This window comes from Grampus griseus, assembly GCF_964374135.1.
Source record: "Grampus griseus genome assembly, chromosome: 2".
NCBI classification, from domain to species: Eukaryota; Metazoa; Chordata; class Mammalia; order Artiodactyla; family Delphinidae; genus Grampus; species Grampus griseus.
Window position 1 is genome coordinate 92683746 of NC_139018.1, and position 26168 is coordinate 92709913.

Here is a 26168-nt window from a genome sequence, read left to right on the forward strand (position 1 = left end):
CAGAAATTTGTTCTCTTTTGCTCATTGTTTTCTCCTTATTGTCAAGACCTTGAATTAGTACAGACACCCAGTGAATGAATGAATCCTATTGCATTTTGTCAGTTTGAATCTTTATATATTTTATTTTCAAACCTAAACAAAATCGTTCATTATTTGAGATGGATTACCTTCCACTTTTAAACTACCATTCTCAGCATCATCCGGCAAAAGATAGGAGAGAGAGAACAATGCACTTTAAAAAAAATTATTTTACTCATTTATTTTTTTAAAGGATTGATGGAATTTCCATAGTTATATAGAAAGGGAATGGAGAAAGTCCACAGGACATATTGAAGAAATGGTCACTAATTCAACAAGGTCATCAAGATATATAAATCAGAAAGTATCATTGTGGACTTTTATTACTGGAGTAAGAAATCCCGATTTTCTTCAATAAGCAGTAAGTAGCCTTATGAAGCTTTTGAAAACTATGATATAATAGTAGTTGTTTCTTTTTTTTAAATTTAATTTAATTTATTTTTTATCCATTTTATACATATTAGTGTATACATGTCAATCCCAATCTCCCAATTCATCCCACCACCACCACCGCCCCCCGCCACTTTCCCCCCTTGGTGTCCATATGTTAGAACAATGCACTTTTAACCAACCTGGTGCACTATGCTCATGTCCATCATATTAAATGTAGCATCTCAGATCCTAACCCAATGTCCCGAATACATACCACACATAAAACTTCAAATAAACTGTCATTTGTTAGTAGGCCAAGTAGTACTTGAGTTTCTGCACTGGGGAGTCTAAATGCTAGACAAATATAACTTTGAGATTTTTATCTAGAATCTAAGATAATAATCTAATATGTGACACAGTATAAAAAAACACTGTTCCAAGAAGCAGAAAACATGGGTCATAATCTCCATTCTGCTACTAACTTGCTGCATTACTTTGGTCAATGTTTTAAATCCCCGTGGGCCTCACTATCCCCATCTGTAAAAAATAAGGGTTTGGACCAGTAGACACTACAGTTCCTTCCAGCTCTCTATGGCTATAAAAGTTGAATTGAATCCATCTCCTCTTCTTTCACAGAAGAGGTGGTGGAGGCCCAAAGAGCTAAGACCTGCCAGGTCAAGTGTCTGATTGGAAGCACTAAAGCAGACTCCTGCCAGGGTCTGCCATGTGCATGCAGCAGGATACTGTGTTGTGAAGATACCCTGAAGTAAGTATCCCATGAGGACATGAAGAGAAAGACCAAGTTTTTAAATCTGCTTAGCTTGTGGTTTCTATTTTACAGGCAGGCCTGCATGGGAAGCCAAATTGTAATGAGGATTGCTTAGTGTGCATGGAATTACAGCAATGGAGCAGGGGAAGGAAAGGAGTCTCTTGATAAGTTGAATGATATTTGAATGAGAACGTGTGTTTGCTAAAAGAATTTGAGACACCCTTCCCAGCATGACTATAATGTTGCTAACCATAATTTTAAGAGTGGGATTGGCAAAACTTGCTCTCTATGGTGGTCACTGTTGAGGTTTGCTTCTGTGACCTTCCTTCTCCCTCACTCCCAGCTTTCTTGAAATATGATTGACAGATAAAAATTGTTTGTACTTAGGTAGTAAAATATGATGTCTTGATATATATATACATTGTGATATGATTGCCACAGTCAAGCAAATTAACATATCTATCACCTCACATTGTTAACCCCCTTTATTTTTGTGGTGAAAACTACTCCCTTAGCAAAGTTCAAGTGTACAATATAATACAATACATAATATTATTATTATCTATAGTCACCATGCTGTACATTAGGTCACCAGAACTTATTCATCTTATAACTGAAAGTTTGTACCCTTTGACCAACACCTCCTTATTTCTTCTACCCTCCCAAGCCCCTAGTAACCACCTACTACTTTCTGTTACTATGAGTTGACTTTTTTTTTTTTTTTTTTAGATTCCACATATAAGTGAGATCATGCAGTCTTTGTCTTTCTTTGTCTGGCTTATATATCACTGGGCCTAATGTCCTTCGTGTTAATCCGTGTTGTGGTAAATAGCAGGATTTCCTTTCCGCATTGAATCATCTTGGTTTCCTTGTCAAATGTTATTTGACCATATATATGTGGGTTTATTTCTAGGCTCTCAAGTCTGTTCCATTGGTCTGTGTCTGTTTTTATGCCAGTACCATACTGTTTTGATTACTATAGCTTTGTAATATAATTTGAAATCAGGAAGTGTTATGCCTCAAGTTTGGTTCTGCTTGATCAAGATTGCTTTATTTATTCAGAGTCTTTTGTGGTTCCATATGAATTTTAGTATTTTTTGACTCTCCTTTTCTCTCTTTCATGGCTGACCATCTGATATTCTTTCTTTAGTATTGTTAGTAAATCTGTTTTAGTTGGGCTCTTAAAAAACCCAGAAACTGCTTCAAGTATTTACAATGGGTTTTAATTCAGGAAATTAGTTACACAAGTGATGTCATAGCTTAAAAGCAAAACAAGGAGTAATGATAAAGCAACCCCAAAATTAGCAGTAGCAGGAAACCCCTTACCAGTAGACTAGAACTGTGTTGTCCAGTATGGTAACCAGCCACACCTGGTTGATGAGCACTTGCAATGTGGCTAGTCTGATCTAAGATGTGTTCTTAATGTAAAATACATGCCAGATTGTGAAGAATTAATATGAAAAAAAAAATGAAAAATAGCTCATTAATAGTTTTTGTATTGAATACACAGAGAAATATGTTGAATATGTTGGGTTAAATAATATATAGTATTTAAATTCATTTCACCCTTTAATTTTGACTTTTTAAATGTGGCTATTAGAAAATTAAAACTTACATATATGGTTCTTACATTATATATATATATGTTTGATGGTGTTGGGCTAGAGAGACAAATGTAGAAGGTGACATTACTAAAGCTCAGGATCCAGAACCTCAATGGGCTGACCCACTGAGAACTAGAGGCAGGAAGGAAACACAGCTGTTGCTTGAAATGCCAACCGGAGCCATATAGAAGGGGAAGAGTACCCTGGCTTTACCCTGCCACCCCAATCTCCTGTCAGTGCTGCTGAACCCAACAGGAAGTCACCTGGAAAATGGCAGCCCCCAGGGGTCAATCTTCCTGTGATATGGAGTGGAGTGGGGCAAGGGCGGGGAATGCATCTGAGGGCAAATGGATTCGTTTAGATTACAGTCAGGTCCCGGTGTGTCCTTTTTGTTCATTCACTTATTCAACAAATACTGATTGAGTACCACTTACTACAGAGACCGTTTAGAATTATTGTCCTGAATTCCTGATCCTTGCTGTTCAGATTCTTTACTTGATTTGGTTCCACATTCCCTCCCTGCCTAGACTGTGGTCTGGATACTTATAACTTCTCTGTCTTTGATCAAATGAGTTGTCCTATTCTCTGTTATGTTCTTGATGTTTCTTTGACAAAGAGTATTTGAACTCATCATCGTATCTTGTTCTCCTAATTCCTAGTGTCTCGTCCGGGATTTTCACTCAGTTCTTTATTCAGTCTTATTTATAGTGCTTATACAATCCCTGGTACCAAATAACCAGCTACTTCCCACAGAGTATCAGCTACTATAGCCAGTCTTGTAAACAATAAGCCTTGTTTCTCCTTTCTTCTTTCTTGCTCCCTCTCTATAATACACCACCACACATGAAACCAGTGGTGAAAAAGCTGACCTCATGACCCATGGCATGAAAAGATACCTAAAAGGAAATATACAGCTCTTGAGTCTAAGGGTGAATCTTTCTGGCCAAAAGCTAATTCTCATAAAGTGTTTACCTTGGAAAGGTTTACTCTTTAGGCCTGGTAATCACCAGTTTCATAGAGAAATATGTGTTTTTATCATCAATAACCATTTTACCCAGAAATGGCTAAAATGGTTACTGTGTGTTAGGCAATTTTCTAAACAACAGAATACAAGATGAAAAGGTAAAAAAACCCCTGGGGGGTAGATGTAAGAAAAGATAAGTAATCTAAGGAGTCATGATAACAAGTGGCACAAATAATGAAAGTCCTGGGAGTTTAGGTGAAGAACCCTTATGTCACAGAGTGTTTCAGAAAAGAAGGGAACCTGAGCTGGGCTTTTCAAGAAGGCAAGAATTAGATAAACAAAGTGGAAGGATAAAGTTTTCCAGAAAGGGAAAATTGTATACACAATAGGAATATACAGAAACAGGAATAAATTCACTCTCTATTGAAATGGAGTATATTATGGCCAGGAAGCTCAAGTCTTTCAAGAGTAGTCTTCATCTCAGTGAGACCCCGGAGCAGTATCAACTTGAGTGAAGGACCTTATAGCATTTTTATTAAGATTAACGATATGGCTGGAAAGTGCAGCTTGTTAGGAAGTAGAATGGGAATCTTTCATCGTTAGTACTCGCGACACTACAACATGACTTGGCTCCCAATTTGGACCATAAGCTTCACAAGGGACAATGCCTGACCTGTTCACTGTTTAGTCCCAAGGCATGGCCCAGAGATGCTCAGTGATTCCGTGTTGAATGAATGAATGCCAATAAATGGTGTGATAATGCATGAGTCCCTGGGCTGAGGAGACCCAACGCAAACATTGATTCAATATTGCTGTATTCCAGAATAGAGTTTAGGGAATTAGAAATGAAGTTACGCATTGTACTCCAATTATTAGGAGAAATTCTTTCAGGGACTTTGGGCAGTGTGTCCTCTGGGTCACAGTTTTACGGGATTTAGGAATCCCAGTGGAGAATTTGGTCAACCTGGCATGTTATTAGGGGATGATAAAATTTATAATATAATTGTCATCACCTATGCCTTTGTAATAGTTTTCTTTATGATAATACCTATTTAAGGCATTCTATTAGGTACATCGGATTGAATTTAAAGTTATATTAGATTTCATATCAGAGCTAATATTCCAGAGACCAGATCCTGCAGGCCAAGGCTAGTTCATTAAATTCTGAGATATCAGAGCAGATAAATTATTATCACAGAACCTGGGGAACTAGAAGGATCATTGAAGGTTTCAGGGGAACAGCATTACATGAGGGAGGGTTTTGAGGAAGTCCCAGTTTATTGACTTAGACCCTGGGGAGTGTTGCTGTGTGTCAAATGCGGGCTGTTTGTTAATCCAACACTCTACCATATGGAGGCCAAATGGCTGTTTAGAGTGGGCATTGTCTCTAGAATCAGCCAGAGTCGGATTCAAAGCCTAGAGTCTACACGTATTACTCTATAAGTTTAAACAAGTGATGGGGGTAAACATAGCACTTACACCATAGCTGCAAGAATTCAATAAAATAATGCAAGTAAAGCCCTTGCCTGTCACAGAGAAAGTGCGCAGTAAATGTTAGTTCTCTCTATAAGAACAGTAGAAGTGCACCTAATACACGGGAGTCTTTAGTTTTCCAAAGAGGACACACACCCCCACACACGAAACAAACACACAAAGCTGAACGTTCATTCAGACCAACTGTGTACATGCCCTATTTCCTACGCCTTACCCCAAAACGTAATTCATTCAACCCTTTACTCCCTTTGATCTTGGATTTATTTGCCCATGAATCATTTTTGTGTATCCTAGTTCCCCAGATGAATGCTTCTTGCTCTGACTCCAGCACAGCTCCCCTGTCCTGGTTTTGCTTCACTGACAAGGTTTTGGCCTGTGTGTCTTGCTCTTCTTAGCATCTGACCTAAGTTTGCCCCCACGTTTCACTTCCATCCTTCCGATGACTCATGGTGGCCTTCATATTACTGCAGAGCTAAAACATATTTCACAGAGAGGAAACAAAGTAAATAGCCTTAAAGAGGCCTTTTGGTTGACATTGAGAGAACAGAGTTGGAGAGAGTTTCCAGAGTGGAAAGGTACACAGAACACACTCCTCCCACTTTACAATCCTGTCTGGGGATTGTGACAGTAAATACCGGCTCTGGTGGCATTAGGATTAGTCAAGGAGCCACTTAATCAGAAAAGCTCTTTACCCTTAAAAATACCCTCCATTTCTCCACTTACAGAAATGGAAAGAAAAAGGTAGTTGTGTGATTCCTCAAATCCCTGAAATTGTAGTTTGGGTGCAGATTTTCAAAGTGGTCTCTGCCAGAGTGTTACTTTGATAAGCTGAGAACCAGGCATTCAGCTTTAGGGAAGCCAGGGATTTGGAGGTAAGCCACGGTGGGCCCAGCGCCAGCTCCCAGACTTGTGATGTCTTATGGCATTTACAACTCACTGCCTTCCATTGAAACCATTGCCTCAGAAGAAGGGTATAAGAAAAGAGTGAGCCATCCTAATCAGGGAATTGCCCTAGGCCATTGGGATACCCGTTCTGTTATGGGAAACCCTGCAGTTTGAGCATTGGTATAGTTCAACATGGCAAAGACTGGAGGAAAGTGATGCTAACCATGATTGAAGATTCCACCTCTGGCATCTCATATGCAAAAAAATACAAGCCTGCAAATCTCTCCACCTTTCCACTAACCCCTTTCAGAGTCATTAAGGCAATTTGGGGGCCATGAGAGCTGGTTGTCTGGCAACACCAGGCTCTGTCCACAGAGAGAAAGTTCTTTTTCACAAACCACAATCTTCTTCCTCAGAGCCTCTGCCCAGTCCTCCTTATTCCTGCCAGGATACTGCCTCCTCCTTGTTATAATATTCCACATTTTCTCCACATCCAATAATACAGTTCAGGGAGTCCCCTCTAACATAAAATGTAGTATGTCAGATGGTTTTAAAGTGCCTTAGAGGAAAATTAACCATGATTAGTGAGGTAGAAAATGAGCTGTTACTATTTTATATTAGCGTTGTCTGGGAAGGTCTCTTTGATAAGGTGAAAATTGAGTAGATAATTGAATAAAATATCCAGTGAGACTTGGAAGTATTAAAGAAAGATTATTCTAGGCAGAGGGAACAGCCAGTGCAAAAGCCCTGAGGTGGCAGAGTGCTAGGCATGTGTTCAAGGAAAAGCAAGAAAGTCAGTATAGCTGGGACACAACAAATAAGAAGAGTGACAGAAGAGCTCTTGGGGAGCCAGATCACTTAAGGTTTTAGAGGCTTTTACTCTGGGAAAGACAGGAAACCATGGGAGAGTTTTGAGCAGAAGAAGGACATGAGCTGACTTGAGTTTTTAAAGGATCACTGCCTGCTGTGTTGAGAATAGACTAGGGAAACAGGAAGGAAAAAAACAGCTAGAAAATTATTGCAGTAATCCAGGTTTGTGATGATAATAGCTTAACCAAGATCATAGCAGTGGATGTAGGTGAGAAAATTGGAACACAAAGACATGCTGAGAATTGGTAGTATTATGGATATATTTTTAAGGTGGAGCCAACAAGAGTTCCTAAAAGATTGATGGTAGGGTATGAGGACAACAGAGGAATCACACAAACGCGCAGGGGTTTTGGCCCAAGCAACTGGATTGATGAATTGATATTGGTAGAGATAAGGCTAACTGCAGGAGGATAAGAGTTGAGGGGAAAATCAAGAGTTCTGTTTTCAACACATTGAATTTAAATTTGTATTAAACATCTGTGTGGAGGTTTTGAGTAGACAGAAAAGACTTCACGTAAGAGGTCCAGGCTGAACTATAATTTTGAGCATTAGTGGTATATAAATGGTATTTAAAGCCATGAAACAACTTGAAATTGTAGATATATAAAGACATCCAAAGATTGAGCCCTGGGGCAGGACAACGTTTAGAGTTCAAGTAGTTGTGGAAGAGTCGCCAAAGGTGACTGAGAAGGAGCAGCCAATGATGTAAGGAGAGAACTAAGAGAGAGTGATGTGCCAAAGCCAAGTAAAGAGACTATTCAAGAAGGAGGAAGGGATCAACTTTATTGAATGCTGCTGTTAGGTCAAGAAAGAGGAGAACTGAGAGATGACTAAAGTGGAAAGTTGAAAAATGGAAGTTGTCCTACAACTGAACATTTAATGTATTTTCTCTTAAAGAAAAAAATTGAAGACCCTAACAGAAATATGTGAGACACGTTTATTAATTTCCACTATAAATTTGGTGACCAAATTTCCTAAAGACTAAAATTGATACAGGTGGTATAATACTGGAGGAAAATATTTGAAAATAAGATTGTTCTCTAAAACTCAAGCTGTGTAGATAATGACCAAGAAAGAGCCCTCAGCAGAGAGATTGGCTCACTACATTCTGGATGTCTTTCCACCCCACTGAGAATCAGTGACTCATTCATCCATTTTTTCCTTTATTTTATAAAACACCAATATCCATACCTCTCTATTTCTCTATTTTTTCCCCTCTATCTGCCTGTCTATCTAACCATCCTCTGCCTACCAACCTATCTACAAAAAAATGCTGCTTTAATAGAAGATAGCCTTAACACATAGTTTTTGCCAGCAAGATCAAAAGATTTTATAGCATTTTATTTCTTAATATTTGTAAAGGCTATAGAGGAATATACCATTTTTTTTTTTGCTGCAAGAACAAGAACCACTTTGAGAAACAACCTAAACCTATCATTAACAGTTTATGTCTCTTTGTATACAGAGATTTGTATTCTTTATGAGGAAGGTCAAGGGTGAGGCATTTCAGAATGCAGTAATAATTGCAACACTTCTCCGAATGACCACAAATTACAGTGAGGATAATGAGAATGTGTTCAGTGGAGTTTGAAGTGCCTAGAGGATGTTTAGGAGGAAAAAATGTCAGGTAGGAAGGGATATATGGATACATGGGTTTGTAGAACAAGATAGAAGTCTATTCTGGGTAAATAAAGTTAAGAGTTTGAGCCATCATAAGATGGGAAAATTTTGGTTTTGATAGAGTCATAGAGAGAGATTATAGAGGCACAAAGGAGAAAAGCTGAACAATTATTCTGCTAAATTGTTCAGGGGACCTCCCTCTCTTTCATAACTATGCTTAATCAACATGAAAACATTGTTTTCTCATAAAATGCCACTTTTCATTCCATACTTGTAAAACTAAACTGTGAGAGAAAATAGTGAAAGCAGTTCATCATCAGCCTTCACGTCTCATCAAAGGAATATGCTGAGAAGTCTCTCGTACTCCTTGATGCCTCCTGCCCCCGTCCAACTATTTTTGGATTACAGTTGTTCCACTATCCTGTAAAAGCCTGGGGTATTTTCCTGGGGACATTTCTGGATAGGGATATCCAGAACAGAGTAATCCTTCTCATAAAAACAACAGAGCATATAACCCTCAGAGATGGAGTGTGTCTAGATAATATTTAATTTGTTGTTTCATTTCTTCTGAATCATAATGTGCTTTATTTCCATTTGTAAGCATTGTAAGAGCAGACATGAAATGGCTCTGAAAAAACACTGCTATTTCTCTTTTAAGAGGTTTTTTACTTTCTTCTTGATTTGAACAACGATGACACTATTTGGACTTTCTGTGGTAAAGCTGTTTCTTTTAAAAGTCAGATTTGATTCTACAGACATTTTAAGTTCAGCACATTACATCTTGCACTAGCATCTAATTCAAGCTCCTAATTATATAACCATCTTTCCCTGCTTTCATTACCTCTTTTGTGATCAGGACTGGTGCCTTTGTGAGTGTATATATGACACCTATAGCCCAGCATCTTGCAAATCAGATGTATTTTCATAATGAAACTGACTGCCCTGGAAAAATATTAAAAATTCATGTCTTAGTTTTGAATTATTAGAAAATTGAAAATGTATATTTTAATACATTGAGTTGTTTAACATGAATTTAAATGTGTCATTGAACAGAATAGTAGATATACTTCGCCATTCAATTTTTTCTTGGTACTTCAATTCAAAATGTTTTCCTTACTTTTTTTCCAAGAAATGTATTAAAACTTTCCTTATAATGAAGCAAGGATTGTTTTTTGACCAGGATGAAAATCATAAACAAAATTCACAATATGAGTAACATACATGGAAGTATATTAAGAAAATATGTGTGCTTTTATTTGTGCTGAGATAGAAGATGCTCAACAATTAGAAACCCAGATCACCCAACTGTGCACCCGAAGTTGCTTTGGCATGAAGCCATTCAGGCAAAACAAAAGTTGACAAAATGGTGGGAGTTGGGCAGGAAATGATAGAGGGGATAAATGGCACTTCGCAGTTGCCTTTTTAAGGAGCCATTTTAATGTGTGGACTTTTTCACACAATCCCCAAACAAACCATATTAAAATTTCAACTCCTTTTAATATTGAGAAATATTAAATATCCTTACCCCATCCCTTGGCAAAGAAACTAGTAAGGCACAAGGTAAGGGTAAGGTAGGGTAGGGATGAGGAGACACCCAGACATCATGTAGCACAAAGGAGAAAAGCTGAACAATTATTCTGCTAAATAATCAAGACACATAATCAAGAGACATGTATTTACCAGACTTGCTCATTTCCGAAAAGGCCATCCAGTCATTCTTCACTAAAGCAACTGTCCGTTCTCTAAGAATTTACATGACTGAGTGAATGGTTCAAGTGTCAAATTCTGATTTCTCTTTTAAAGCTATAATGGCAATACTAATTTATTTTATTTTATTTATTTAGTTTTTGGAGCACTTCTTTTTTAAATTGAGGTATAGTTGATTTTCAATGTTGTATTAATGTCAGGTGTACAGCAAAGTGATTCAGTAATACCTACATATATATCTTTTTTTTTCATATACTAATTTATTTTACATCAATACATGCAACTTCTGCTTAATAGTGACAACTGGCTTTTTTTTTTTTTTTTTTTGCGGTACGTGCGCTTCTCACTGTTGTGGCCTCTCCCGTTGCGGAGCACAGGCTCCGGATGCGCAGGCTCAGCGGCCATGGGTCACGGGCCCAGCTGCTCCGCGGCATGTGGGATCTTCCCGGACCGGGGCACGAACCCATGTCCTCTGCATCGGCAGGCAGACTCTCAACCACTGTGCCACCAGGGAAGCCCGACAACTGGCTTTTTAAATCTGAAAATGAAGATAGGCATGTATACCTTCTGTGGGCTTCCTGAAATAGATCGTATTTGGGAAAGGGAGGATATTGGGGCAGTAATTTCATCTATTAATATTAGCGTCACTCTCCATAGGGAATCCTTAATTTATACTTAATGATTCTCTCAGTACTCAGTAAAACACGTATATTAATATTCTTAAATTGAAAGTCTCCTAAGATTGCCTGGGGTTAATGTGTTGCAAATATTTCTTAGTAATTAAAAAAAAGGGAGGAGAAGGTTGTACATTAAATGCCATTTTAATACACTTTGACTTAGTGTATTATTTATTGCCACACTGTGGCAAATGGCTGCCTCCAGTAAATGTGTCGAAATGCCTGTGTAGTCAAAAGAGACTTGAGAAAGTGACTCCATAAAGTTTTCTTGTTTCAAATGCAAACCTAGGGATCAGAATTAACTTGGACCTACAGAATGTAGCAAATTTTGTTCTTTTCCTCATGAGAATAGTGGATGGAAAGTTTTCTTTTTTTAATTGCTTTAAAGAATGCATGATTGTGTCTTTTGGAAACCTCCAGATCAATCTCTTATTTTCTACTGCAGCAAAATATCAGATATTAGAATACTTGAGAAATAGTGAAATATGATTAACTTGTTATTTTATTTTTCTGATGTTTAAGAAATTTTTTTTTTCTGTGCATGGTTGTTTTAATAGTCACTTTAGGAGAAGTAGGTGCAAGGAAACATTATAAAATATATTAGTCCTTTCTCCTGGCTTAATTGAATATTTATTAATTCAATAAGTATTTATTGATCATCTGTTTGCTAAGCAACATTGGATGAAGGACTGTATGTTTTTGCCCTCAAACAGTTCATTGTTGAGTAGGAAGAGACGGGGATTTGAATGTAATTATAGGGTATATTAGTCAAACTAGGCTAACTGTTAAAACAAGCAGTGTTAAATTTCAGTGGTTTAACACAGCCTAGGTTTATTTCTTGGTTATGTTGCCATACACTGGGGGGGGCACAAAGAGGATGGCACAGGGTCTCTGCTCTATGCAGTCATTCAGGCTTCTTCCATCTAGTGGCTCTGTCATTTTTTTGGTCCTCAGAGAGCTCCACCAAATTTTCTACATCTGTCTAGAAGGCCAGGGAAAAAAGAACATGCAGTATACAAGGGAGGTTTCATGGACCAGGCCTGGAGAAGCCATCTTGCCACATTCTGTTGGTCAGAACTCAGTCATATGGCTGCACCAAACTTGAGTGTTTTGATCCAGTTCATAGGACTTTAAAGATGTTTAAAGTATATATATATATATATATATTCGTATATGTCTGTTTTTCTGGGATTTCTGTTGTGATGCATTGGTTTATTTATTCATCCCTGTATCCATACATACTGTCTGTATTATTATTATTATTTTTTAATTAATTAATTTATTTATGGCTGTGTTGGGTCTTGGTTGCTGTGCACGGGCTTTCCCCAGTTGCGGCGAGCGGGGGCTACTCCTTGTTGCGGTGCATGGGTTTCTCATTGCGGTGGCCTCCCCCGTTGAGGAGCATGGGCTCTAGGCATGCAGGCTTCAGTAGTTGTGGCATGTGGACTCAGTAGTTGTGGCTCGCAGTCTCTAGAGCGCAGGCTCAGTAGTTGTGGTGCACGGGCTTAGTTGCTCTGCGGCACGTATGATCCTCCCGGACCAGGGCTCGAACCTGTGGCCCCTGCATTTGCAGGCAGATTCTTAACCACTGTGCCACCAGGGAAGTCCCACACTGTCTGTATTATAAGTCTAGTAGATGGAGACTCCTTACCTTGTTCTCTTTTTACAAAATAATCCTGGCAATTATTGGCCATTTGCTTTTCCAACAAAATTTTTGAGTCACTTTATAAAAGTTCCATGAAAGAGCTTGTTCCATGAAATGTTTTGATTTAAATTGCATTTGACTATCATTTTCTTAGAATTAAATTTGTATCTGATTCACCCCAGACTTTATTACATTGTAGTTGCTCCATAAACACTTTATTGACTAAATGGAAGATGACAATTCTAAGCTTCAGGGCAATGAGCCCATTATAAGCATTAACTATGCTCAGAATTGCAAACCAATTTTAAAATTGAGCAAAATAAAATTTAAAATTTAACTGTTGCAGATCCTCTACCATATAATGTAGTCCAAAGATATTATTAGCTTTTCAGGGCACTGAATTTAGTCATTCGGATATTTAACTGTGACAACATATGTAAAATGCCTAGCACATCAATTAGTCTTGTTTTACATGGCAACAGCGGATGGTATGGTTGAATACGTGGTAATTCCCTTTTGCTAGACCACTGTTCTACTTTATTAGCAAAGATCATTAAATGCTACTTTTTTAAAAGTAGCCCAGGGAAACAAAAAATAAACATTGATGTTTTATTTGTTACTTTAAAAATATTATTTAATACTTATAAAGTTTATCACTACTATTTAAAATCAATTAATTTGAGTGCTAATAGTCCCTAATCAAGCTACAGCTACATTCCTGTATGATTATTTGATTGTTTGCTAAAGTTTAACAGCAACATACATAAAAGTTACTCTTACTAAAACATAAGATTATCTTTTAAATACCTAAAAAATTTAATATAGATCTGTGATGGTGAGCTTTTCCTAAAAGGTAAATGGACTACCAACGTGAGCTAATGAGTAAACTTTAGTATTATGTGAAAAATAGTTTGACACAAAGTATTTTCCGAGGAAAGGAAACACATACCAACTGGTATCCTTACCTGCAAAAGCATATCCTAGTTGAATGACATAATCCCAGGGTTGGAAGTTGCCTTGATAAGATTCTTTACTATTTCCTTCCTCTCTCCCCATCCCCCTTCCCCATAATGTCTCTGTTTCTAATCAGGAAGAATAAAGTTCATGGCTGAAAGGCAGTTAGGAAATCCAGATGGGCAGCAGGAAACCACAAGTCTGATTTTCTGTTTATAGGACTAGATAGAGAAGTTGACATAGTCTATTAAATTGATGAGGTCATTAATGGTTCATTCTTTCTCTGAACCTATAGATAGAGGTGAAGGATAAAAAGATTCAGAATAGACCTAATGTGCTACAGTCACATTACAAGTGGTGAGAGAGATGTGAGTAGATCCCAAGCTCATGCCAGGAAATACTAAACACCACATTTCAAGGTGTCTGTGAGAAAAAAAAAAAATCCCAACTCCAACTATAATTCTACTTTACCACTGTCCACTATCAGACTGTTCCAGAGGACTGAAAATGACCAGAGCTTGTGCTCAAAAGCACATGTAGGGCTTCTAGACTCTAAAGCAGGCAATTTGGAGTTGTAGCGAATTGGCAGAGCATAGCTCTGAAGTAACAGTCATTTGTAAAACTATCTTGAGCACTAGAAAGAAACACTAGAAATATTTACCAGGTGGCATTTTGAGTTCTCTCTTGTCTGCCTGAAGCTCAGAAGTAACAGGAATGTGCCACAGCTAGAGAGCAGGCCCATTCTTGGTGTCCTTATAACCCAGAAATCATTTGCACACCCTTCTGCCCCAGCAGGGCTTGGGATGGAGGGGAAGAGCTCGGACCCTGGAGTCAGACAGTTTGGGTTGGATCCCAGCTCTGTTATTTACCAGCCATATGTTGGGCCCAGACCCTTGGAATCTCACTTCTTTGCTCAGTAGTATGGGAATAAAAATATTGATCAGATTGCTGTGAGGATAATATAAATGAAGTAGCTCCTTCTAGAAAAGGCCCCCAGGCCTCACATCTCTCACCATTGACTCTCAAGTGCCTAAAATTCCTTTATTGGTCATGACTGTGAGATAAGGCAGGGGTGATGCACTAAAAATAGAAATGTATGGGGTGTTGGTGGTAGGGGTGTATGACATTTTCAAACTAGCACCTTGGTCTTTATTTACTTTTGCAAACTAGTTAACCAGTCACTATGCAGGGAATTCATAGGCTAGGACAGAGTATAGAAAAGTTTGGAATATAAAAAGGCATTTAGAAGCAGAGTATGAGGACCTATCAAAGAGGGAGAGCCTGGGGTGGGAGAGTGAGGTGACACTGAAGCACTTGGGTAAGGAAATGTGAGTCCTCAGGATTAGAAGAGGAGGGTAGTAAAACAAAGTGGGGGTGGAGGTGGGAGAGGAGAGTGACTGTACGCAGAAATGACACTTGAACTTGGAGTCATCCTTGATTCCTCTCTCTCACACACACCTATAGCCAAATCATCAGCAAATTCTATTTCCAAAGTTTATCCAGCACCCAATCAGTTCTCACCACCTCCGCAGTTACCCTGGTTTAAACCATCTTATTCTCATGTCCCAATTACCACAGTAGCTTCCTACTTGTGCTCTGCCTACCCTTCCCTCCTACTGTCTGTTCTCTGAGAGTTCCTTTTAAAACATAATGTCAGATCATATCGCTCCTTGCTCAGAACTCTCTAATGACTTCCTATTTCACTCACAAAAAAATAGTAATAATCCCTAGTCCTCCCCATGGCCTGCTTTCCTGACCCCACATGATCTAGCCCCAGCAGCCCTCTGACCTGTCCTCCTTTGGCCCACTGTGCCCAGCTGCACTGGCCTTACTGTGAGTTGAACATTCTTCAGCCTTAGCACATTGGCACATTTTTTCCTTTCTCTGGAACTTCCTACCTCCAGAAATCTACATGACTCACTTCCTCACTTTACTCGGATGTCACTTTCTCATCCCAGAGGCCTTTCTGACCTCCCCTAATATGGCACCTTGCACCCCCATCATCATCTATTCCCCGATGCTGGTCTTGTACCCAACCACACTACCCAGTGACAGCCTGCCATTGGATTTGCACAGAGACATACAGCCACCTCATTGGAACGTGAGCTGCCACACAGCTCATCTGTGGATCTGAAGCCTTGCCTTTGAGCTGTACTAATCTGTTCTCTGAGGGCCAGGAACTGGGTTCTGTGGACTTCAGATGTCCCTGCTCTGAAATCCATCCAGCAGAGTGGGGTCCAGGGGTATGGCCAGTTCTGAGAAATCCTGGATAGCATATAAGTGACCAGGAACACATATCTTTTGCAATTTGTTTACTTTACCCTCACAGAAGGTATTTGCCTGGAGGCCTACCTAACAGAACATCTTAAAAATATTGACCTTAATACACTTCTAAGCAATCTCAGAAAATATTTAAAATAAATGGAGACTAGCAAAACAGTCTCCTCCCAATAGCCAGGGTCTCAGCTATGGAGAAATTCCAGTGGTATTTGAGTCTCAGTGATGGCTGGTTGCTATCAGGTTGGCCAGAATAGCTATTAGTGTAGCGAACGTTGTGATGTGTCACCCAATTCCCACTGCAGGGCAGACACACATTCTCCCAGTGCTGGGAGTGTGGCCTGCTGATGACTCACAGCTGAGTCCCTCTCTGGGCCTTTCCTATAGCCGAAGGGAGCTGTCTGGCCCAGTTACATTCCCTACCTAGGGATAGCCCACACCTGATGACAGGTCAGCATGGAGGCAAAAGGCCTGGTGTCTGTACCACAGTTTGAGATGACTCTAAAAAGCCTTCCCAGCTTCAGAGCTCCCTTTGGGATTGGCTGTGACGTTTCCTGCAACTACTTTACCAAATCTCGCTTTCCTCACTCCCTCACAGGAGGCGTTCTCAAGTGTGCCACCCCATTTACTCCCTGCGTACAAATCTCCATCTCAGAGTCTGTCTCCCAGGGGACTCCCCTTAAGACACTGAAGAAATTCAGTCTAATCATTACAGTGGCCTGAAGAACCAGCCTGCGCCCCCTGGGGTCAGGTGATTGCCACTGCGGCTGATTCAGGAACTTGGGGAAATGTATTGACTCTTTTTTTTTTTTTAACTTTTTATTTTATATTGGAGTATAGTTGATTAACAATGTTGTGTTCGTTTCAGGTGTACAACAAAGTGATTCAGTTATACATATACATGTATCTATCCTTTTTCAAATTCTTTTCCCAATTAGGTGGTTACAGAATATTGAGCAGAGTTCCCTGTATTGACTCTTACAGACTGTTAATGAGTAGCAAGTGGCAAAGCCAGAGCTCAACCCACACATTCCACTCCAGCTAAGGTTTCAAAAGAGAGCTGGATCCACTCGAAAGGCATGCCACCCTCTCAATGTTCCCACACTGCTTCCAGACTGACCTTTCAGTTCCTCACACAGGGTGAGCTCTCTTCTGACTCAGGGCCTTTGATTTTGCTGTCACCTGTATCTTAGAAGTGTTTTCCTGGAATCTTGGCTTGACTGGCCTCTTCTCAGCCTCAAAGTTTCAGCTTAATGCTGCATCCTCAGGGAAACCTTTCTGGAATGCCCATAACCAAAGTCATTTCCCCCACTCCATTTGATACCCATTTATCCCAGATCCTTGCTTATTTCTTTCAGTGGTTTTCATTTACCCTAAATGTTCTTGTTTGTTTATGTCTCCTACATAACTGTTTTAAAAAATTTCTTCTCTCCCCCTACAGACTGCAAGCTCCATGAATGTAGAAACGATCTAGCTCACTGCTGTATCCACAGCGACTGGAATGGCACCAGACATATGGTAGGTTTTCAGTAAATGCACTGGATGAAAACATGAACATCCTTTTCATTCTTTAGTCTTCTCTCTACACACTACAAGAAGCTATCTGAGCCAACGTACAGACACACAAGCTCTTATACAAGGAATTGGCTGGAGCCAAACAACAAGGTCTGGAGAGAGGTTTGTTTCTACTCTCTGTGTTTATAATGCTGGCTTTGAGGGTTGGTGGGGGTGGAGATGTGTATAATATAGGAAGAGACAAATTGCAAAACCAAGTATTGAGGATGGGAGTACGAGTCAGCTGGGAGTTTCTACTTGATGCCATGTGAAGTTGAAATGCAGGTCCTCTTGCAAGTTCATGTGGATGTTGGAAGAATTGCTTTTCTTACATCTGTAGAACTCAGAGCCAGCAGGAGGAAGAGAAGCCCTGCTGTCTGGAGTCTCTGAGGGACAGACTGACTTTCCTGGAACAGTTCATGTAATGAAAATGAAACTTACGTTGTTCACCCTTTCTAGCTGGGACTCAGAGTAGAGCAGTCTTTGGAGCCTCAGAGAAAGTTCTGGCTGACCAGCTGTGAGCCCAGTGAAGGAATGGCTAGAAGCAAGACAGCTGTGTCTGTTCTTGATGTGAGCCTTGGAGGCCCTGCAGGAGTAGGGCTCATGCTCTTCTACATGAGCTGGCTCCCCACCAGACCTACCACACTTGTATGGCCCCTGCAAAAGTGGCAAGGTGCTTAAACCTGTATACATCCTCCCAGTCTGTATCCTGGCCAGCCTCTGCTGGAGAGCCATAGCATCATGAGGAGATACCTGAGTCAGAAGAGAGCCTGGGGCTTATCCCCTGCAGTAGTTTTTAAGCTGGGTCCTCTGCTTTAACCAGAACAGCTTCACTTTTCATCTCTTTTCTCCATTTCACTTGAGAAAGGCAGCATATTTCTAAAGGAATTAGAAACTACCAAACATATAATTCTGTTGTGTTAGAGTTGAGGAAATCAAAATCCCAAGAGGTGCAGTGAGGAACTGTAGTCCTAAAACAGCTAGTGACAGAATCAAACTATGACTTGTGGGTGTTGTGTCTTCAAACCCAGCTCCATTTCTCAACCTCCTGCATTATTGCTGTGCCAGTCATTTTATATGGCCTTCTTTGTTACTTAACCTTCCAGAGCCAGTTCTACCCTCTTCCCGGGCATGACTCTTCCCTCCTGGAATTCCAGAAAAAGGCACAACTATGGAAAAAGTAAACACAACCCCACACTCCTCTGTCCCCGTAGACTATACCCCATTAGCGTACACCATCTGGTTTCTCAGAGCAGCACTGCTGAAAGCCATTCTGTCTAACTAGGGTTACAGGTGAGTAAAGATGTGATTGCTCTCAAACCAGTTCCACTTGGTCCATAGAGTCTGCCCTTTGATCTTTGTCCCTTCCTACCCCTTTTTTTGGGGGGCGAGGGGGAGATGGTGGTGAAATTACAGGGAAAGGGGGATGTATTAGTTAGTTATTGCTGCATAACAAGTTAATGCAAATTTAGCAGCTTAAAACAATATGCAATTATTATCTCACAGTTTGCATGAGTCAGGAGTCTAGGCAAAGCTTAGCTGGCTCCTCTGCTTAGGGTCTCACAAGACTGCACTCAAGGGGCTGCAGTCTCACCTGAGATTCAGGGGTCCTCTTGCAAGTTCATGTGGATGTTGGAAGAATTGATTTTCTTACATCTGTACAACTCAGAGCCAGCAGGAGGAAGAGAAGCCCCACTGTCTGGAGTCTCTGAGCTCAGGGAAAGAAGAAGCCCTCTTTTAAAGGACTACCTGATTAGGGCAGGCCCATCTAGGATAATCGCCTTTTAATTAAGTCAACGTCAAACTGTTTAGGAATTTACTTTCATCTGCAAAATCCCTTCTATAACACAACATAATTATGGGAGGGATACCTCATGCCCATCACCACATCCTATTAGTTAGAAGCAAGTTGCATATCCTGTCCACACTCCACAGGAGAAAGGTACATGAAGGCATGGATACCAGGAGGCAGGGATCACTGGAGTCATCTTAGAATACCGCTACCACAAGGGGATTATTAGAAGGATGATAAAAAATGAACAAAGGTTAATTCAGGATGAGGAAATGGAGGCTCAAAATGGTGAGAAACGTACTCACGGTTACCTCATCACAGAACCAGTTTTCTAATCTGGAGTGTCTGAAGCCAGGACTTATTCATTTACCCTCTACTTCCTAACTCATACATTTGAAAAACAAATGAAGGCTGTTGTGAGGTTCAATGGCAAGAAACCTGGATAGGCAACAAGAGACCTGTTTTCTCTTCCAAATTTATCATCTAACTAGCTCGATATAACCTTAGTCAGCTCCTTAACTCTATGTCTCATTCTTTCCTCCCAGTAACCCACCTGATTTTTGTGAGCATTAGCAAAAAGTGTCAGGCATTGCAGATAGTAGGTAGCTATGAATGCTCATTAAACTAAAATGAAAGGTAGCTGTTTTAAGTGGAAGGAGGTTTACCAGTTGAACCTCTTCTCCTTCTGCCCAGTGTGATCTCGAAGGTTATGAGTGTTGGTATGATTGGAAGAAGGAAGAGGATGATGGAAAGGCAAAATAAATGTCCCCAAGATATTGCTGCCCTTCTATCTTTCTCCTGAAAGCCAAGGGGACACACTGGAGCAATTCTGAGCAGACCAGTTTTCGGATCAGATTTCTGTTTTAGGAACCTTGCTCTGATAGTGGAGAGAAAGAGAAGACCAAATAGGGAGCTGCTGCAGAATTCTGGGCTAAAGATCATGTTCACCTGGGTCAAGGAGGTGAGAAAGGAGATGGAGAGGTAGGGGAGAACTTCTGTAGATATTTAGGATACAGAATCTAGGACTTTGTGGTCATTTATATGTGAGGAGTAAGATAAATAAAGAACCTAAAAGGAAGTCTAAGAGTTCCTTAAGAGTTAGGAATAAAAGCAGCAAGGTGGTTCCTCTGAGAAGATGACAATGCTCGTTATTGTCACTGTCTCCCTCTCACATGAGCTATAGCTTCTCACTGAGTCAGTACGAAAAGGGGGCTTATCAGAGATGTGGAAGCAGGTAATGTGAGCACATCTAAGGCTGGGTCCTGGGGGCCATTGTTCCCATTAGCCCTGAATGCTGGAACTAGGAGCAGCATCACCTGGGAGCTTGTTAGAACTTGTTCCACCCAGACACCTCCTAAATTATAAACTAGGTATGGGGCCCAGCAATCTGTGTTTCAACAGGCCCTCCTGGTGATGTCTATGCATATTTAAATTTGAACATCATTCTAAACAAGTCATTTTGTCTGAAAATATGTCCATTCATAAGACCGCTGGGCAGTCAGGCAAAATGGATGTACAACCAGGGGCCTATGAAATGGGCCAGGATTCAAGCTGAAGAATGGTTGGCTAGACATTGTCAGTGAGGAGAAGGCTTACCTTCCTTCCCCATCTAAAGATACCAAGTGAGACCTTCCAAAGTCTCGAGAGAAAGATGCCTCTGATACATATTCTGTTTGCCTTTAGTCTTGCTCAAAAGAAAACATTTTCAAAGGAAAGAAGAAGTGAAGGAAAGGTGGAAAATGCAAGGGCCACGCGTACCACTTAGTTTTTCCCTTGGGAGTGCCAGGCCCTGCTTCCTCGCTGACATTTTCAGTTACTCACCCCCCCTCGCAGCTTGCTCAAAGGCCTGCGCCCAGAACCCCTACTGTTTCAGAATCTAGAGAGCAGGGGTGCGGATGGAAGGGTGGCCATAAGGACTGCTAACTCTTCCTCTCTAGTTGACTCAGTCAACCAGGCAAGGATTCACTGAGACCTGATGAGATATTTACAGTTCTCTCATCACTGCAGCATGAGGGTAGGCAGACCAGGAGTGAGGCCTGGGGGTGAGGCTAGTTCCGCATGACCTATAGAAGAGACCTCAGGATGTTTCAGTGCATACTTGTATCTCTGAGCCTCCACTGCATCATCTTCAAAATGAAAGAGTTGAGCTAAACGGTACATCCAGTATTTTAATTTTTACTTGTTCTTTTTGCCCCAGAAGTCTTGGTCCTACAGACGATATCAATTTATTTTTTGTAGCAAGAGAGAGTACTGTTCACCTGAACCTATGGTTCCCTATTTGAGGGAAGGGACTTTAGGATTTTCAGGATTGAATTGACCTTAGAGCAAGATAAATCCAGCCAAACTCATACACTCCTAGAGCGTTCTGTGAACATTTCAATCCTTGTATATCCGAAACTAGCATTTTTGGGGGGTGTTAAATTTCCATTGATAGATAGATTTGAAGTATGTGGAAGAAGCCAGTTTCTCCAGCCTTAGAAATGGTTCTGGAGGAAAGTTTTGCAATCTTTAAAGTGTCTATGAGACACAGAGAAAGACCATGATTCTGAAGGAGCAACTCGGTCCCACCATTCTTTAACATCTTACCTTCGTCTTCAAATTAACGCATTGAATAAGTTAAGGTTTGGGTTCTTTTACAAAGTTTTTCTTTTTATATAATCATAGCCTAGAGATGACACAGCTGTACTTTCCTCCCACGCAAAATTAGTTCCTTGACTTTTACTCTGATTCCTTTGTCCTTCCTTTTTCCATTGGAAACAAAAGTTGAGCAAGACTCAAAGGAAAACAGAATATGAGTCAGAGGCATCCCTTTCCTCTAGAATATTTGGAAGGTTTCACTTGGCAACTTCAGATAGAGGAGAAAGGTGAGCCTTTCCCTCATTGTGTTCTTAAATGTTCAGTCAATCATACTTTAACTTGAGTCCTGTCCCATTTCAGAGGATTATACATCTGTTTTGTCCGACTGCCCAGAGGTTTTGTGAATGGGGGCATTTTCAAAACCAAACATAATAAAAAAAGTAGAAAATTCACACAGAACTTCTGAAAGAAAGACTAAATTGTTTTCTTGATTTCCAATAACTATGGTACTTTTTTTTAACATCTTTATTAGAGTATAATTGCTTTACAATGGTGTGTTAGTTTCTGCTTTATAACAAAGTGAATCAGTTATACATATACATGTTCCCATATCTCTTCCCTCTTGCATCTCCCTCCCTCCCACCCTCCCTATCCCACCCCTCTAGGTGGTCACAAACCACCTAGCTGATCTCCCTGTGCTATGCGGTTGCTTCCCACCAGCTATCTATTTTACGTTTGGTAGTGTATATATGTCCATGCCACTCTCATTTTGTCACAGCTTACCCTTCTCCCTCCCCATATCCTCAAGTCCGTGCTCTAGTAGATCTGTGTCTTTATTCCCGTCTTACCCTAGGTACTACATGACCTTTTTCTTTTTTTTTTCTTAGATTCCATATATATGTGTTAGCATACAGTATTTGTTTTTCTCTTTCTGGCTTACTTCAATCTGTATGACATTTTCTAGGTCCATCCACCTCACTACAAATAACTCAATTTTGTTTCTTTTTATGGCTGAGTAATATTCCATTGTATATATGTGCCACATCTTCTTTATCCATTCATCTGTTGATGGACACTTAGGTTGATTCCATGTCCTGGCTATGGTAAATAGAGCTGCAATGAACATTTTGGTACATGACTCTTTTTGAATTATGGTTTTCTCAGGGTATATGCCCAGTAGTGGGATTGCTGGGTAGTATGGTAGTTCTATTTGTAGTTTTTTAAGGAACCTCCATACTGTTCTCCATAGTGGCTGTACCAGTTGACATTCCCACCAGCAGTGCAAGAGTGTTACCTTTTCTCCACACCCTCTCCAGCATTTATTGTTTGTAGATTTTTTGATGATGGCCATTCTGACTGGTGTGAGATGATATCTCATTGTAGTTTTGATTTGCATTTCTCCAACGATTAATGATGTTGAGCATTCTTTCATGTGTTTGTTGGCAATCTGTTTATCTTCTTTGGAGAAATGTCTATTTAGGTCTTCTGCCCATTTTTGGATTGGGTTCTTTATTTTTTTATTATTGAGCTGCATGAGCTGCTTGTATATCATGGAGATTAATCCTTTGTCAGTTGCTTCATTTGCAAATATTTTCTCCCATTCTGAGGGTTGTCTTTTGGCCTTGTTTATGATTTCCCTTGCTGTGCAAAAGCTTTTAAGTTTCATTAGGTCTCATTTGTTTATTTTTGTTTTTATTTCCATTTCTCTAGGAGGTGGGTGAAAAAGAATCTTGCTATGATTTATGTCATAGAGAGTTCTCCCTTTGTTTTCCTCTAAGAGTTTTATACTGTCTGGCCTTATATTTAGGTCTTTAATCCATTTTGAGTTTATTTTGTGTATGGTGTTAGGGAGTGTTCTAATTTCATTCTTTTATATGTACCTGTCCAGTTTTCCCAGCACCACTTATTGAAGAGGTTGTCTTTTCTCCACTGTATATTCTTGCCTCCTTTATCAAAGATAAGGTGACCATATGTGCGTGGGTTTATCTCTGGGCTTTCTATCCTGTTCCATTGATCTATATTTCTGTTTTTGTGCCAGTACCATACTGTCTTGATTACTGTAGCTTTGTAGTATAGTCTGAAGTCGGGGAGCCTGATTCCTCCAGCTCCATTTTTCGTTCTGAAGATTGTTTTGGCTATTCGGAGTCTTTGTGTTTCCCTACAAATTGTGAAATTTTTTGTTCTAGTTCTGTGAAAAATGCCAGTGGTAGTTTGATAGGGATTGCATTGAATATGTAGATTGCTTTGGGTAGTAGAGTCATTTTCACAATGTTGATTCTTCCAATCCAAGAACATGGTATATCTCTCCATCTATTTGTATCATCTTTAATTTCTTACATCAGTGTCTTATACTTCTCTGCATACAGGTATTTTGTCCTCTTAGGTAGGATTATTCCTAGATATTTTATTCTTTTTGTTGCAATGGTAAATGGGAGTGTTTTCTTGATTTCACTTTCAGATTTTTCATCTCTAGAGTATAACAATGCCAGAGATTTCTGTGCATTAATTTTGTATCCTGCTACTTTACCAAATTAATTGAGTAATGCTTGTAGTTTTCTGGTAGCATCTTTCGGATTCTCTATGTATGGTATCATGTCATCTGCAAACAGTGACTTTACTTCTTCTTTTCCGATTTGGATTCCTTTTGTTTCTTTTTCTTCTCTGATTGCTGTGGCTAAAACTTCCAAAACTATGTTGAATAATAGTGGGGAGAGTGGTCAACCTTGTCTTGTTCCTGATCTTAGTGGAAAAGATTTCAGTTTTTCACCATTCAGGACTATGTTGGCTGTGGGTTTGGGTTTGTCATATATGGCCTTTATTATGTTGAGGAAAGTTCCCTCTATGCCTACTTTCTGCAGGGTTTTTGTCAAAAATGGGTGTTGAATTTTGTCGAAAGCATTCTCTGCATCTATTGACATGATCATATGGTTGTTTTCCTTCAATTTGTTAATATGGTGTATCATGTTGATTGATTTGCGTATATTGAATAATCCTTGCATTTCTGGAATAAACCCCACTTGATCATGGTGTATGATCCTTTTAATGTGCTTTTGGATTCTGTTTGCTAGTATTTTGTTGAGGATTTTTGCATCTATGTTCATCAGTGATATTGGCCTGTAGTTTTCTTTCTTTGTGACATCCATTTCTGGTTTTGCTATCAGGGTGATGGTGGCCTCATAGAATGAGTTTGGGAGTGTTCCTCCCTCTGCTATATTTTGGAAGAGTTTGAGAAAGATAGGTGTTAGTAACTCTTCTCTAAATGTTTGATAGAATTCGCCTGTGAAGGCTTCTGGTCCTGGACTTTTGTTTGTTGGAAGATTTTTAATCACAGTTTCAATTTCAGTGCTTGTGATTGGTCTGTTCATATTTTCTATTTCTTCCTGGTTCAGTCTCGGCTCATTGTACATTTCTAAGAATTTGTCCATTTCTTCCAGGTTGTCCATTTTATTGCCATAGAGTTGCTTGTAGTAATCTATTATGATCCTTTGTATTTCTCCAGTGTCAGTTGTTACTTCTCCTTTTTCATTTCTAATTCTATTGATTTGAGTCTTCTCCCTTTTTTTCTTGACGAGTCTGGCTAAGGGTTTATCAATTTTGTTTATCATCTCAAAGAACCAGCTTTTACTTTTATTGATGTTTGCTATGGTTTCCTTCGTTCCTTTTTCATTTATTTCTGATCTGATCTTTATGATTTCTTTCCTTCTGCTAACTTTGGGGGGTTTTTTGTTCTTTTCTCTCTAATTGCTTTAGGTGCAAGGTTAGATTGTTTATTCGAGATGTTTCCTGTTTCTTAAGGTAGGACTGTATTCCTACAAACTTCCCTCTTAGAACTGCTTTTTCTGCATCCCATAGGTTTTCGGTTCTCGTGTCTCCATTGTCATTTGTTTCTAGGTATTTTTTGATTTCCTCTTTGATTTCTTCACTGATCATTTCATTATTAAGTAGTGTATTGTTTAGCCTCCATGTGTTTGTATTTTTTTCAGATCTTTTCCTGCAATTGATATCTAGTCTCATAGCGTTGTGGTCAGAAAAGATACTTGATATGATTTCAATTTTCTTAAATTTACCAAGGCCTGATCTGTGACCCAAGTTATAATCTATCCTTGAGAATGTTCCATGAGCACTCGAGAAAAATGTGTATTCTGTTGTTTTTGGATGGAATGTCCTATAAGTATCAATTAAGTCCATCTTGTTTAATGTATCATTTAAAGCTTGTGTTTCCTTATTTATTTTCATTTTGGATGACCTGTCCATTGATGAAAGTGGGGTGTTAAAGTCCCCTACTATGAATGTGTTACTGTCGATTTCCCCTTTTATGGCTGTTAGTAT